Here is a 15,609-nt window from a genome sequence, read left to right on the forward strand (position 1 = left end):
CAAATTTTGGCCGTTGATAAAAGCGTCCCCCAGCAGCACTTTGCGTTTCTGTTATCAGCGATCAGCGTTTTTTCTTGGCCAAATTGAACGACCGTCGTAATGAGCTGCTGCGAGTAAGAGATGTCTTGGGAAAAGTTACAATTTCTTTGAAGTGATTTTGAGGGAGTGATAAGCGAAGCGAAAAACGGGCCAAGATATCATCGATTTGGATTTTGGAACGAGCGCACGGTGGGCGCCACCACACCCCATCAAATGTCAATTTATGACAGGGTTGGGGAAGTTTTAGGTTATTTTTTTTTGTAATTATCATCGATAATCGCTTCGCGATTTGGCGACATTTTAATTATTTTGCTTTTGAGCAAGTCTCTACGAAATCGGCTGATTTCGACCATTTTCATTGTTTGTAGCGAGCTATGGAGAAGTGTGAACAAAAATGTTGCAAATGTGTTTCTGGAAACAATAGAAATCTTACACAGCAAAAAACAAGAAGTAATCTTGCTGCGTAAAATAAATGTCGCATTATTTTATGAAATTCAATGTAATATTACACCCTGAAATATGTAGCCCATCAGTATGGGAAACCTACTTGACCGAAATGTCAAGCTCATATATGCATTTATCCTTCCCATTCTTTTTCGGTTTGATAGCCGAGCGGGCTAATGCACCAGTTCTTACTGTTGGTGCTGGGTAGAAATCCCGTCGTTGCATTTTTGTTAGTTTACAAAAATTGTACATGCAATTGTTTTTTTTTTGGCGATGGTTATGTGCGAGCAATTCCAGCTCAAATCAGGAATTTTTCTAGTTTTTTTTTATACCCGACCCTCTCCGATTTCAATGAAACTTTGTAGACATGTTATCCTAGGCCTATATAAGCCATTTTTGTGTAAATGGAGCCAATAGTACTCGAAAATAACATTTGAGGAGGGCGTAAGGTATTTAAATATTTTTGTATTTTGTAATTTAAAAATTACTGTATCTCGAAGCCGTTGCGTCGTATCAAAAAGTGGTCCAAGACAAACTTGTAGGAAATTGGACGGGCTTTCTGAAAAAAAAAAATACACTGAAATAAAAATACACGCCACATCTATGAGATTTTTTGATTTTAAGTCTAAAACTTAAATTTAAAGGTGATGTCACGAAAAATTTTCGAGGAAATAGCCTAAAATGTTACTAAAGACTGACGAAAAATGCAGGATGATGTCAAAAATCAATTTTAAACTGGAAAAGTCTAAAAAAAAAATCGACAGAAATTTATTATGTCCAATCCATAAAAAAAAAAAATTTCTATAAGACAGACTTGGTTTTTCAGTCTCGTAAATATTTTTACCGGAAAGCTCCTCCAATTTCCCGCAAGTTTGTCTTTGACAGCTTTTTGATTTATATCGTTTTTATATTTACGTAAGCAAATTTACTATCCTAGTTTCTACCACACTGAAAAAAATATTCTATTTTCAGTTATTAGCAATGCAATTAAGCTTATATCTGTAAGCCCTTACATCCAATTGAAATGCTGTCAAAGGCAAACTTATGGGAAATTGGACGAGCTTTCCGGTAAAAATATTTACGAGACTGAAAAACCAAGTCTGTCATATAGAAATTGCCAAAAACCACCAAAAACCCGTTTTTTCAACATTTTTATTTTTAAAATCGCTGTATCTTCCCAAGGATTGGACATAGGACAATAGTCAATACGAGCACTTTTATGTAAAATTATCTGGATAATCGATTCCCACTACCGGTTTTTAAAAATTTTGACGTTTAAACCACTTTTCAAAAAAAAAAAAAACAGACGGGCTGATTTTTGTATTTTTTTAGGAGAGACATACTATCCTGCATTTTTCGTCAGTCTTTTAGTAACATTTTAGGCTATTTTCTAAAAAATTGTGACATCACCCTTTAATTTAAGTTTTAGACTTAAATTCAAAAAATCTCATAGATGTGGCGTGTATTTTTATTTCAGTGTATTTTTTTCAGAAAGCCCGTCCAATTTCCTACAAGTTTGTCTTGGACCACTTTTTGATACGACGCAACGGCTTCGAGATACAGTAATTTTTAATCTACAAATTACGCCCTCCTCAAATGTTATATTCGAGTACTATTGGCTCCATATACACAAAAATGGCTTATATAGGCCTAGGATAACATGTCTACAAAGTTTCATTGAAATCGGAGAGGGTCGGGTACAAAAGTACCAGAAAAATCCTTATTTGAGCTGGAATTGCTCGTGCATGCTTTTACATGCGATTTCACCATCGGATTTTTTGCTGTGCAGTCGAAATAATTTTTTGACTAAAGTTTTTAATGTGAAATAAAATTTGTACCTTGAAGTTTTTTACATATTTTTTCGAAAATTCATAATGTTTCTATTAGAATTCGAAACTTTCGAATAAAATTGCCTAAAAGATACTTAAGATTGGATCTTTTGTTGCTGAAATACAGTGAACAAATGAAAAAAAAAAAACAAGAAAATTGAAGTTTTTTGAGATCATCCAAACATTCACACATTTTCTAATGTCAATATCTCAGCAACTTATTGTCCAATTTTCAATGTTGAAAAATGAATTATTTTGAAGATTTTGGCATCAAAACTAACATTTCGAATGAGCGTAATATTGAATTTCGGGCCTTTTGAAATTTTAGTTTTTCAATTCTTGTCCATACTGCTCTATGGCTCAAAACTTGCTTGCCTAAAATAAAAAATAACAATATAAAAAATATAAATTCTAAAATAAATATATACAATATATTAAAAAATTTTTTTGGCAAAAATAACAATAATTAAAAATATGGAAAAATATTGTATTGTAGCTATGTATTTTTGAAATAGTCCTCATCAATACCTACAACTTTGCTGAAGACATCAAATCGATCAGAAAAATTCTTCAAAAGTTACAGATTTTCGAATATTTACATACCATTTTGTATGGACAGCTGCCAAAACTGTATGGAGCCTTGTAAGGGTTGAACCAATGACAATGAACCAATAAAAAAAAATGATAATTGCGATAAAGGTTATTTTTTATGGTACAATGACCCTTTGAACGACAGCAAAGGATTTAAAATTGATTTTCAATTCAATTTTTAAAAAATTGACATCAAGGCCCTTCTTGACAGAAAAGGCCCTACTTGACCCTACTTAGTTGATCCATCGAAAAAATGTTGTCTTGTCAATAATTTTGTTTGCAATAAAATGAAAAAAAGGTGATCAGAAATGGTTTATAATCGTGTTTTTACCATGGTACATAAAAATTTACATAGGGCTTTAGTACCCAATTACATTGTTTTGCTTGAAAAAAAAAAAAAAAACTAAAATTATAACAAACAAAAAAAATGCCAGTTCAAAAAATCAACCGACACAACTTAAAAATCGATCCCCCGTCTCGCACGCCACTCTACACGCAAGTAATGGGATCGAATATTGCGCGCATGCTATCAATAAAGTGTGTGTAAAATCGCTTTCTGGTTGAGGCATCTCTGCCACTGATTTCGGCTGCTGCTGTATTATTGAATTGTCTACCCCGTCTGAGTCTTGTCTGGCTGGTCTGGTTTGAAACCCTCTCGCTTTCGTTGCAACTCTCGACACCGAAATCCCCAGCTGTTTGTTACACTGGAAAAAATGTACGTAAATTTACATAGTTTCAGATGTAATTTTACATTGATTTAAAAAAAATGTCATTACATGGTTTTGATGTAATGTACTTTTTACAGTAGATTTACATTATTGTTAATTTTACTATTTACTGTGATTATTACGCACACTGGTGTGCAAAATTTCTGGTCTGATGACTGCTTCTGGCGTCCTGTTTCCTCCCGTAGCGCTGACCAAGTTGGCTTAACTTGGCGTGCGTTGTGTCGCACAAAATGATAATGGAGCTCTTTCAGGTCGCAATTCCATCTCGTTTTGTCCCCTCCGAAATTGCCGGATTGGGGTGATAAATTATATCAGGGGGGCGCAATAATGGCTGCTGGAAAGAGAGAAAGGGGAAGTAAATCCCTCACTAAATCCAAGCGAAGCTTCCCTTTTGTGCCCTTTTAACGAACCAAATTTGCTGACTGCGAGCTTCGAAAAGTTTTGCAAACCACAAGGTACCAAGTTCGAATCCAGCCGCGCGCTCTCTTTCCGAGAATGCCAACTTCTCTCTCTCTCTCGGTTGCTGCACGATTCACTTTCGCACCGGCACATGGCTGTCGTGACTGTAACCGGAAGATACGGACCGGTGCACATACACTACTGGCAAAAAGTGCCAAAGTGCGTGTGCAACGAGCTGGGCCTTGTCTGGTTCGTGTTGTCTCGATAAAGTAACGGCGCGTAAAGTCGTCGGTGGTTCCAAAATCGGTTGCCGAGAGCAAGGTTGCTCGAAACGTGAATCGATATAGTGTTGTTGTTGATCTGGATTTTGGAATTACTTGTTTTGTTTTTGTTGTTGGTGCTTCGCACGAAAGTTATTGATTATACTGCTGGCACGTTCTGGTGTAGCGGATGTTGGACCAGACGGGGTTTAGAAAATTTGATGAATGAATTCAAGGTTGGAATTCGATGGAAAAATCACAAAGGCTTATTTAGATTATTCCATGTGTTACTAATATTCCTTCGGTTGACAAATTTACTTTTTGATCAGCGATGGTATTATCTCAAAAGTCTTCGAAGAGTGACAGTACATGTTTCTCAATTTCAATCTCTAGATGATAGCTTGCTTCTAATGGAATTGAGAAAATTTTCATCAACAAAAGCCTCAAAAAAGATTATGGATTATACGATTTGCTACACACAGAAAAATAATGAGTCAGCGAACCATATTTAGTTCAGCGAGGTTTGATCGCAGCAACCGGTGCGCGAGGTTGAACTTTTTTTCGCTCCGCGTCATTTTTCCCAACTTTGGAATTATTGGTCTTGAAGAAAAAGTGAATTTTGTTAAAGTCGTCCGGAAGTGAAGCGGTTTTCTAACATCCGGCCTGGATGGATCGCGGTGCTGGAGGAGGACGGTTCAATCAAGGATGTGTGCTCGTTCCAGGGTGGCCGTCGAAACTTACCGGAAGAGCAGGGTGGTGATGGGTTCGACCGGGAAATAGACAACAACCGGAAGCATGCTGGACCTGGCCCGAATTGGGAAGGTGGCGAGCGCAGAGAGCGAGGCGGTCTTCGGTCACAGCGTGAACGGTCCCCGTCAAGGTCAAGGTTTTTCGCGAGCGAAAAAAAATTGGAGCCGTCGGCACGGATTTCTGCGCCGGCACCGTTTTACGTGGCAAGTTCGCTTAGAGGTGGAAAAGGAGGACGACGGAGGCGAGCGGAAGCAGCCCAAGCGGTAACCGGCATATTTCGCCTCGTGCTTTCCATAGCAAATCTGGTGTCTGTTGTTACAAGCCTCCTGAAGACGTTTGAAAAGAAGCTATCTGGTGAGCTCGTTCTTTTTATGAGACAACCATTCTTTCATATATTCTGACATACGCACACATCATTCAAGACAAACACGCCAAATTATTACTATAAAGGAGTGGCCGTAGCTGACTGGTTATGTTGTTCGCTTTGTAAGCGAATGGTCCTGGGTTCGATTCCATCTGCTCCCAACGAGAAAGCTTAGGAAACATAAATTGAAGCTTTGAACATGAATGAAAAATCAAAGTTGCTCGAGTCGGGGTTCGATCCCGTCCTTTGGATTGTTAAGCAAAATGCAAAACACTAAGCCATCACGGCTTGGTGAGCTACGACTGGAATTAAGAACATTGTTATCACTAAAACTATATACGTGCTGGGTCCTTGTCCATTTGACAAGGGTTCAGAAGTTCTAAATAACGTTTGAATCCGATTGATGCAAACGTTCTTTAGGCGGGGCTTGTCGATTCAAGCTGAGGTACTCGCGCACGGCTAGCCTGCGTAGAAATGGGTCACCGAAGCTCGGCAGAGCTAACACCATCCAAATGCCTATGCGAGTTATTTGCATGTATAGAATGTAAATCTAAAATACATGGAAACAACTCAATTTGTAAGAAGCGACCGCGTGGTCCCGTTTGGTCGGTTGCACACACACACACACACACACACACACACACAGCGAACCATATTTAGTTCAGCGCTCGTCTGCCACCTGTCACACGACTAATCAGTTTTCCGTTTCCGATCGGCCGACCGTAAGTCACTGAGCTGTATCACAGACAACAGCTCGTTAAACTCCAATTCTCCAACCATTTCCCATCGGCCACGGAAAAAATCCATCTGCCTTGACGGCGACGTCTAAAACAAGGCGTAAATCCCCGCGCTCCGCACCACCACATCCGTAGCGGAGGCCATCACAACCTTGGACAAAACCGCTGTCCGAACTGAGTCTGCTTTTGGAGGGCTTCGGGGCTTAATCTGCGTGCGACCAACCTTGATTTCCTATACTATCCGGGTCCAAGAGTTACGACTGAGCTTGGAGCCGCGTGTCGAATCGTCTTGTTTCCAACGTCTTGAACACCTTTTAATCTTAACACCGAAGTAAATTACCAAATTTTAGCTTCCCAAGTCTACAATCTCGTATATCACACAGGTTCTTAATTTTGATGGCAGTGATGTCTGCTTTTTTGATCTTCTGAAATTGTGTACACCCGAACCATACCTGGCTGACATTCAGTGTTGACCAAGTTTCTCACATTCGTTGTTTTGCCAACAATTGGCTACTCAATAGGCCCCCAAAACCAAAGCTAAAAACTCTATTCGCCACCTACATTCGAGTAGGAGAACTTTGGTGCAAGGTTACGTTTACGTTTTTGCGCGATAAGTGCAAAGGGGAGTGAAAACTATTTTAAGGTTTTTTAAAAGAAAATTGAGCTTTTGGAATAAAATAAAGTTAACAGTAGGTAAGAAATAAAAAGTTTTATCGACTGACCTTTTGATTTTTTTGCCAAGTTGCCTTTTTCATTGAAAATTCTGAGATCCGGATTGAAAACGCGAGAATGAGGTTAGATTGCTAATTTTGAAAATCAATCCAATTATCATTTTTCAAGCAGATCTTTGCTTTTATGGTAGAAGTGACTTTAAAAAATATTTGTCCACTTGAATAATCTACATTCTCAATTGATTAGTTAGGTTTTGTTGATTAAAATATTCCTTATTTTGAATCAGATAATGAACAGGTTAAATCGGCCATCACAAAATATTTTCGTTTATATCAATTAAGCTATTTATTTCTTACCTGAAAATGGTATAATTTGCTATTAATGTCGATTTTATGATGAAATAACACAATTTCAAATTTCAAATCAATTTACTCGCTGTAGGTTATAATGAAAACATCACCCCAAGATTGAGCGCCCTCTAGTGGGGGGTAATTTTGACGTTTGATTGCCTATTGCATTCTGTTTCGCAACCACCAACAAGATCTCGTGGTGCAAAAGTATCGACGAAAGCATCGTCTTCTGACATCCGTTTCCTTAGTTGTTGTTGTTAAAGTTGTCGGAGGTTTTGGTTCCTGAGAGCAGATTATCAACTCTTGATGTTAGAATTTCGTCATCATTACCTCATCCTGATGACGGTCTCATATAGCACCAAAGTACATAACCCCAAGTCGCGTCCCATAAACTTCAACATCAACAACAACAGCACGAACCCATTGCTCACTACTACCAAATAAGGCGCAAACAAATATCGTGCGTGACTGGTGCTGCTGCTGTGTTGGTGATGGTTACAGACTAGACACCAGACTTACCCCCTCGGGGTTCGACGAGTCGAATCGTGTGTGTCTGTTGCAGGAGGGGGGGCTGCGTGAGTAATTCCATTTGATATGATTCGATTCGATTTTAGAATTTAATCATTTCCGCGTGGTGTACAGACTGACTGCCGGGGTGTAATAGGCGTCTCGCGACGTGGCATTTATTGTGCTAACCCCCCCCCCCCCCACGCTTTTGAGGCACACGTGTACCTTTTGATTGTGTGGGTGGCTGTGTTGGGAGTGATTGAGTGTTTGAGAGAAATGAAGGATTGTTTGAATATATTTTAAAATCTTTTTTTTTCCTGATTTATATAAATCAACTTTGGATAATGTAATGGCGATCGAGAAAAACTTTCAATTTTTTCAAAATATTTTTTGTAACGGGCTGAAAATTACGTCAATTGAAAGGAAGTTTTTGTTCAAAACATGTATGTTTTTTCTAAGTTTTTTATTTGCAACGACCTAACTTGCTTGGGTATGGTTTTTTATCTTCGATTTTGTGCATTTGGGCTTGCAAATAAAGCATCTTTTGTTTTTTATACTTTTGGTATCTGATTTTAGTTTAAGGTCGTAGATGGTGTTATTCACTCTTGGAGCAATGATTGTCAATGATTATTTTGGATTAAGGGTCCAGAAATAGTAAATTTTCATGAAAAATTAATCACGATACGTAAAATTCTTCTACAAACTACACAAAGCATCATTGGCTGCATCAAGATTAATTTTCTAAGATTCTGAGAGCTTCAAGTGCTTTTTCTTGGCCTTTTCTTGAAATTATCATGTTTAGTTCGTGTTTTCTGTCTATCTTATGTTTCACTTTTGAGTAGCTCTCACTGATTTCCTTTTTGCCTTCCTCACCTTACTGAGGAAAGGCTATAAAATCACTCGAAAACTGAACTTCTCAATTAGACCTCCTAGACCCACCATCATGTATACCTATCGACTCAGAATCGAATTCTGAGCAAATGTCTGTGTGTGTGTGTAGGGATGTGGGTCTGTGCACCAAAAAATATGCACTCGCTTATCTCAGCACTGACTTAACCGATTTGGACCGTTTTGGTCTCATTCGATTCGTCTTGGGGTCCCATAAGTCCCTATTGAAAATTATGAAGTTTAGTAAAGTACTTCAAAAGTTATGCTAAAAAAACGATTTTGACTAAAGTCCGGAAGATTGTAAAAAGGGTGGTTTTTGTAAGAAACCCCAGCATGTTATACATTTTTAGAAAGGTATTTAAAAGACCTTTCCAACGCGACCAATACATTAAAGATCTGACAATCCTATCAAAAGTTATTAGCAATTAAGTGTTATTTATGCACTTTTTGGAAGCCTGATCTCAGATTTCACGATGAAAACGTTGTCCGGATCTATCATGCAACCCGTCGTTGAACAGGTAATCAAAAGACCTTTCCAACGCGTCCAAAACATTGAAGATCTGACAACCCTATCAAAAGTTAAGCACTTAAGAGTTATTTATACACTTTTTGGAGGCTTGTTCTCAGATATTTAGATGAAAACGTATTCCAAATATATCATGCGACCTATCTTTGGATAGGTAATTTAAAGACCTTCCCACGAGCGTGTCTATTTTAGATAGCATTACCCTTTGAATGAGAGGAAGGCACCAACCACCTAAGGGTGGATTAAGTAACGTTTTTTTGTATAATTTTTTTTAAAAGACCAAAAATTTTGCTTAAGTTTCAGTTTGAAACATTGCAAATCGGTTCAATAGATTCCGAGATATCAGAACTTGATATTGACAAGCTTATTAGGTGAAATTTATTTTCACCAATTCGAATTATTTGTGTAGCTGTATCTCAGAAATAATTGCACGATTTTCTAAGTTCCAGAGCGAAAATTATCTAAAAAATAAATATATTAGAACAATTCTCTACGAAATCAGCCTTTTTTAGAATTTAAATTTTTGAACTTTTTAATCCGACTGAAATTTTTATGGTGCCTTCGGAATGCCCAAAGAAGCCATTTTGCATCATTAGTTTGTCCATATAATTTTCCATACAAATTTGGCAGCTGTCCATACAAAAACGATGTATGAAAATTCAAAAATCTGTATGTTTTGAAGGAATTTTTTGATCGATTTGGTGTCTTCGGCAAAGTTGTAGTTGTGGATAAGGACTACACTGAAAAAATGATACACGGTAAAAAATGTTTGGTGATTTTATGTTAAACTTTTTGTTACTAAAACTTGATTTGCAAAAAAACACTATTCTTTGACCGAGTTATGAATTTTTGAATCAATACTGATTTAAAAAAAAAAATCGACTTCATTTTTCGATGTAAAATTAAATTTTAAACCAAAAAGTACTTCAGTGAAATTTTGATAAAGTGCATCGTTTTCAAGTTCAGGAAATTTTTAGGTAACTTTTTTGAAAATAGTCGCACTTTTTCATTTTTTATATCAGTACACATGTTTGCGCAAAATAATTTTGAAAAGCTGAGAAAATTCTCTATATTTTGCTTTTTTGAACTTTGTTGATACGACCTTTAGTTGCTGAGAAATTGCAATGCAAAGGTTTAAAAACATGAAAATTGATGTTTTCTGCACAGCTAAAAAAGAAGTAATTCAGCTGCGTGTAAAAGTGCTGGGTGTAAAATAAATATTGCATTATTTTATGCAATTTTATGTAATTTTACGCCCTGAAATATGTAGCCCATCAGTATGGGAAACCTACTTGACCGAAATGTCAAGCTCATAAATGCGTTTATCCTTACAGCATATCATCGGTTTGATGGCCGGGTGGGCTAAGGCTTCAGTCCTTACTGTTGGTGCTGGGTTTAAATCTCGTCGGTAGCAAGGTGATATGCATGCTTTTGCATGCGATTTTACCATCGGATTTTTTGCTGTGTAAGTCTCACCCAAACAACTTACCATTTTCTAACGTCGATATGATAAAATATGAAACATTCGTGGAATTTTCCGAACTTTTCGAAAAAGTTTTTTGATTCAAGGCTTACATTTAAAAAGGGCCAAATATTCAATATTACATTCCAACATTTATGGTCGATTTTTTTCAAAAACCATATTTTTAAATTTATATGGACAATTGCCAAAATTGTACGGAGACTCGTATGCCAAGATTTATACACTGAAATTTAAAAAAAGTACAATATTCTTTTATTCTAGGAATTTGGTATATTTTTTATTTCAGTGTAGAAAAAAAAACACAAATAAAATCAATTTTCGTTTTTTTTACAAAATTGCTCACATACCTAAAAGAGGCTGTAATTTAAAAAAGGTACATTTTATAAAAAAAAATGCAAAATACTTTTGGAATGAAATTGTATTTTTATTTAAAAATGTTTATAAATATTTTTTGTCCAGATTTTTGATATATACAACCTAAAACATATCACAAAATTTCACAGATAACACGTTGTCTTAGCCCTGCCGCTCAAAACATAATCAAAGCTACTAGTCCTCGGGCTAGTTGCAGTCTTCATCACCGCCTAACATCGCGTGCAGGAAGGGAATACTCGCGCACACATGGCGTTTATTTGCCAACTGTCTACCGCAGCAGCAGCAGCTCATTACGGTCGGCGGCCACCCGACAAGACTGATTTGTACCTACCTAATGGAGTCACACACATGTCCCGATTCGGGGTGTCCCAGGTACCGCCCAGGGGTCTAATGATTTTTGACGCGCTGCCAGACTCAGTCTTCTGTAACTGTGGCGTTGACCCACTGCTGTTCAGTTTTCCCTTTCCGTTAGGGCTCAACTCGCGTCGTAAATATTATTGGAAAATAAAATTTCAAGATTTATATTTCTGTGTGTGCTTACTTGCGAAAGCTGCTTAACTCAAGCGTTGGTTACGGGGTAGACCGCGTGAGTCATGGCCGGGGACTCCGATTCGCGTATCGCGTGCTTGCGAGTGTGGGTGATCGTAATTGATTAGGAAAGTTTTCCGTATTTTTTTTTTGCGTCCTCCCCACCCTGTACTACGGGGTCATGCCCGGGACATAGGAAGTAATGCTGCGTGGGATGATGGGCGTTGGGTTAGCGAAGATGTGGGTCTTACCGAAGGAGCTCCAACTCTCGGGGCAGTTTGTTGTGAAATTTTGCCGTTTGAACGAGGCTGCGCGATAGGGAAGATATGAGTGGAGGACGGGGGAAGGTTTGATTTTGAAATGGGGTATTTGGGGCCTGTTGGAAGTCGTGCTTGACCGTGCTGTGCCAGGTCTGGGAGGACCATTGTTTCCTAACGAGTGAAAGTGGTTGTCAGTTTGCATGTTTGCCAGCATAATTCAATCAGCATCATATTTGCCTTGTCCTTTGGCTTGATTTATCATTTAGGATCAATTGTGGTTTATTATATGGAAATGTCACATCATATGCAGCTGTTCATGATTTCTACCTTGCAGAGTTATTCAAGTAACTAACATTTTGTGTGTTTTTTTATTTATTACAGGTAAGCACAAAAGATGGTTGCTCTCTTCAAATGTGGAATTGTAAGTTACAACAAACAAGTATATTGATTTCTGTAAAATTTCCAAATCCAAAAACGCTTGAGTCAGTCAATTGTTTTTTGTTAGTTTCCTCGTGAAACATCCGGCGATTTAGACGCGTGCCAATAGTGCGTAACTGCGGAAACAATCCACCGACTTTCGTAATCAAGTCTTTTAATCAAAAAAGAGGAACAAACAAAAAAAACAATTTTAGATGCGTGATCGATCGAAGTCGAAAATTTAGTGACGGCCTCTCTCTCTCTGCTACAAAGTCGGTTGGCAAGATTTGAATGGAATCGAACTGGAACCTTCACACAGTGTGGAGAGGAAAATTTCGATAATTTTTGGCATGCAGCCCCTGCGTGTTGTTTGTGCAATTTGTTTCGATTTTTTGTTTTCGGTGCCAAGGCGTTTTGTGAGCGGACGTTGTTCTTGGGTGTGCGATTGAATCTTGATTGCTTCCAGCCGGAGTGCGACTATAATCGATTTCTTCACTTTTCGTTTAGTCAAAATGTCAAAAGCAGGGCTGACAAATGTGTTTTTCGTCTGATGGCGAAGAAACGCAATTTTATGCACAGTCCGATGTAATCACTGCACTCAACGAAGGGTAAAATGATCTAGTGACGTGACCTGAGACCTCACCGTTCAAGGTTTATCGCTTAATCCAGCCCGCATAAGCTAATCACTTTTAATGGTGCGGGGCGCTGACGTAGTCAGCGAATGTGCCTTTGAAGCGGATTTCGTTTTAATCTCAACCCCCCGCCTAAAGGCGGCAGAAAATAGTTATGAAATCCACGTCCGAGGCACAACGCGAACCCAACCTCACAGCGACCAGATAACGAACCCCCCGAAAGGTCGTCCCGCGACCACCAAGTTTGACCTCTCCGTCCATTCGCTGCGTACACCTTAATCGGGTGAATTGCGCGGACCCGCAGCCGATGTAAGCCCGTTGGATTTAAATCCAGTGCCAAGAACGGCACACCCTGCAAAAAGTCTGGCCCAAGTCTGGCGGGTTACTCGTTGGAGGTACAAAAAGCAACCGAAATGACTCATGCCGATAGTTGGGTGACGATTGAGCCAGCAGCTTTTTGACGAATACCGTGGAATTCTGATCTCTGGTCGTGGATGACAAAACTTTGGACAGTTGGATAAACGCATAAGTAATTGGCCTAAATTTGGAATTAGAAGAACCTCAGATAAAAGATTCTCAAAATGTGTTAATTTACATCTTGTATGTGTAATTGCATTTTGTCTCATAAGTTGAGGAAAATTACGTTAAAAATTGAATAATCCACCGTTGGATTTCAAACCATCGAAATTACATTACACAAGTTGAGCCATCGCAGTCAATTTTGTATTTTTTTTGTATGTGCTTAATTTTACCCCAGAAAAAATGCTTAATTTTACCCCAGAAAATGATGAATTTTCATCAGTTTTTGATGAATATTCATCAGGCTAACATTTTTACATATTTTTCATGTAAAAGAGGTAATATTCAACCAAATTTTCAACATTCTAAAATTCAACTTTTTTTCTGTGTAGATCAACAAAACCACACAGCAAAAAATCCGATAGTAAAATCGCATGCAAAAGCATGCACATTCGTCAAAAAAGACACTTGATATAACACACTGCATGTACAATTTTTGCATGTACAACATTTCTACACACAAAAAAAAAGTTGCAACCGACAGGATTCAAACTCAGCGCCAACAGTAAGGACTGGCGCCTTAGCCCGCTCGGCCATCAGACCGATGAAAATTTGAAAGGATAGACGCATATATGAGCTTGACATTTCGGCCAAGTAGATTTCCCATACTGATGGGCTACATATTTCAGGGTGTAATATTACATAGAATTTCATGAAAAATGCAAAAATTATTTTACGTCCAGGCCTTTTACAAGCAGCTGCATTACAACTTTATTTGCTGTGCAAAAATTGAAAATTGTTGTTTTTTTCTTCAAAAAATTTTTTTTGCATTTTTTCTTCCACATAGTATTTTATAACATCAGAATTTAAAATACTAAAATAATCGATAACTGAAACAATTATTTATAAAAGAATTCAACTCTTAGTGATAACAAATTAAATGAAAACAATTGAGATTTTTCCTGTGTTTTTTTTTCTGAAATTCTAATCATAACCTACAACTTTGTCAAAAACACCAAATCGGAACTTTTAACCTCGAATGACCAAAATGACCAAAATGACCAAAATGACCAAAATGACCAAAATGACCAAAATAACCAAAATGACCAAAATGGCCAAAATGATCAAAATGACCAAAATGACGAAAATTACGAAAATTACGAAAATTACGAAAATTACGAAAATTACGAATATTACGAATATTACGAAAATTACGAAAATTACGAAAATTACGAAAATTACAAAAATTACGAAAATTACGAAAATGAACCAAATAAACAAAATGACCAAATTGACCAAAATGACCAAAATGAACAAAATGAACAAAATGACCAAAATGACCAAAATGACCAAAATGACCAAAATGACCAAAATGACCAAAATGACCAAAATGACCAAAATGACCAAAATAATCAAAATGACCAAAAATGATCAAAATGACCAAAACGACAAAAATGACTAAAATGACCAAAGTGATCAAAATGGCTAATATGACCAAAATGACCAAAATTTCCAAAATGACCAAAATGACCAAAATGACCAAAATGGCCAAAATGACCAAAATGACCAAAATGACCAATATGATCAAAATTGCCAAAATGACCAAAATGATCAAAATGACCAAAATGACCAAAATGACCAAAATGACCAAAATGACCAAAATGACCAAAATGACCAAAATGACCAAAATAACCAAAATGACCAAAATGGCCAAAATGATCAAAATGACCAAAATGACGAAAATTACGAAAATTACGAAAATGACCAAAATTACCAATATTACCAAAATTACAAAATTACGAAAATGACAAAATGACGAAATGACAAAATGACGAAAATTACGAAAATGAACCAAATGAACAAAATGACCAAAATGACCAAAATGACCAAAATGAACAAAATGAACAAAATGAACAAAATGAACAAAATGAACAAAATGAACAAAATGACCAAAATGAATCAAAATGAACAAAATGAACAAAATGAACAAAATGAACAAAATGAACAAAATGAACAAAATGAACAAAATGAACAAAATGAACAAAATGAACAAAATGAACAAAATGAACAAAATGACAAAATGACCAAAATGAACAAAATGACCAAAATGACCAAAATGACCAATATGATCAAAATTGCCAAAATGACCAAAATGATCAAAATGACCAAAATGACCAAAATGACCAAAATGACCAAAATGGCTAATATGACCAAAATGACCAAAATTTCCAAAATGACCAAAATGACCAAAATGACCAAAATGGCCAAAATGGCTAAAATGACCAAAATGGCTAAAATGACCAAAATGACC

General features: G+C 37.1%; 1 protein-coding gene across 6 annotated transcripts in view; it reads left to right on the top strand.

The window, feature by feature from the left end:
• The window catches only part of LOC6036119 (putative mediator of RNA polymerase II transcription subunit 26), a 327,945-nt gene that overhangs the window by 37,276 nt on the left and 275,060 nt on the right, over positions 1 to 15,609 (top strand). The gene's annotated exons all lie outside the window — the stretch shown is intronic.

The sequence above is a fragment of the Culex quinquefasciatus genome, chromosome 2 (assembly GCF_015732765.1).
Source record: "Culex quinquefasciatus strain JHB chromosome 2, VPISU_Cqui_1.0_pri_paternal, whole genome shotgun sequence".
NCBI classification, from domain to species: domain Eukaryota; kingdom Metazoa; phylum Arthropoda; class Insecta; order Diptera; family Culicidae; genus Culex; species Culex quinquefasciatus.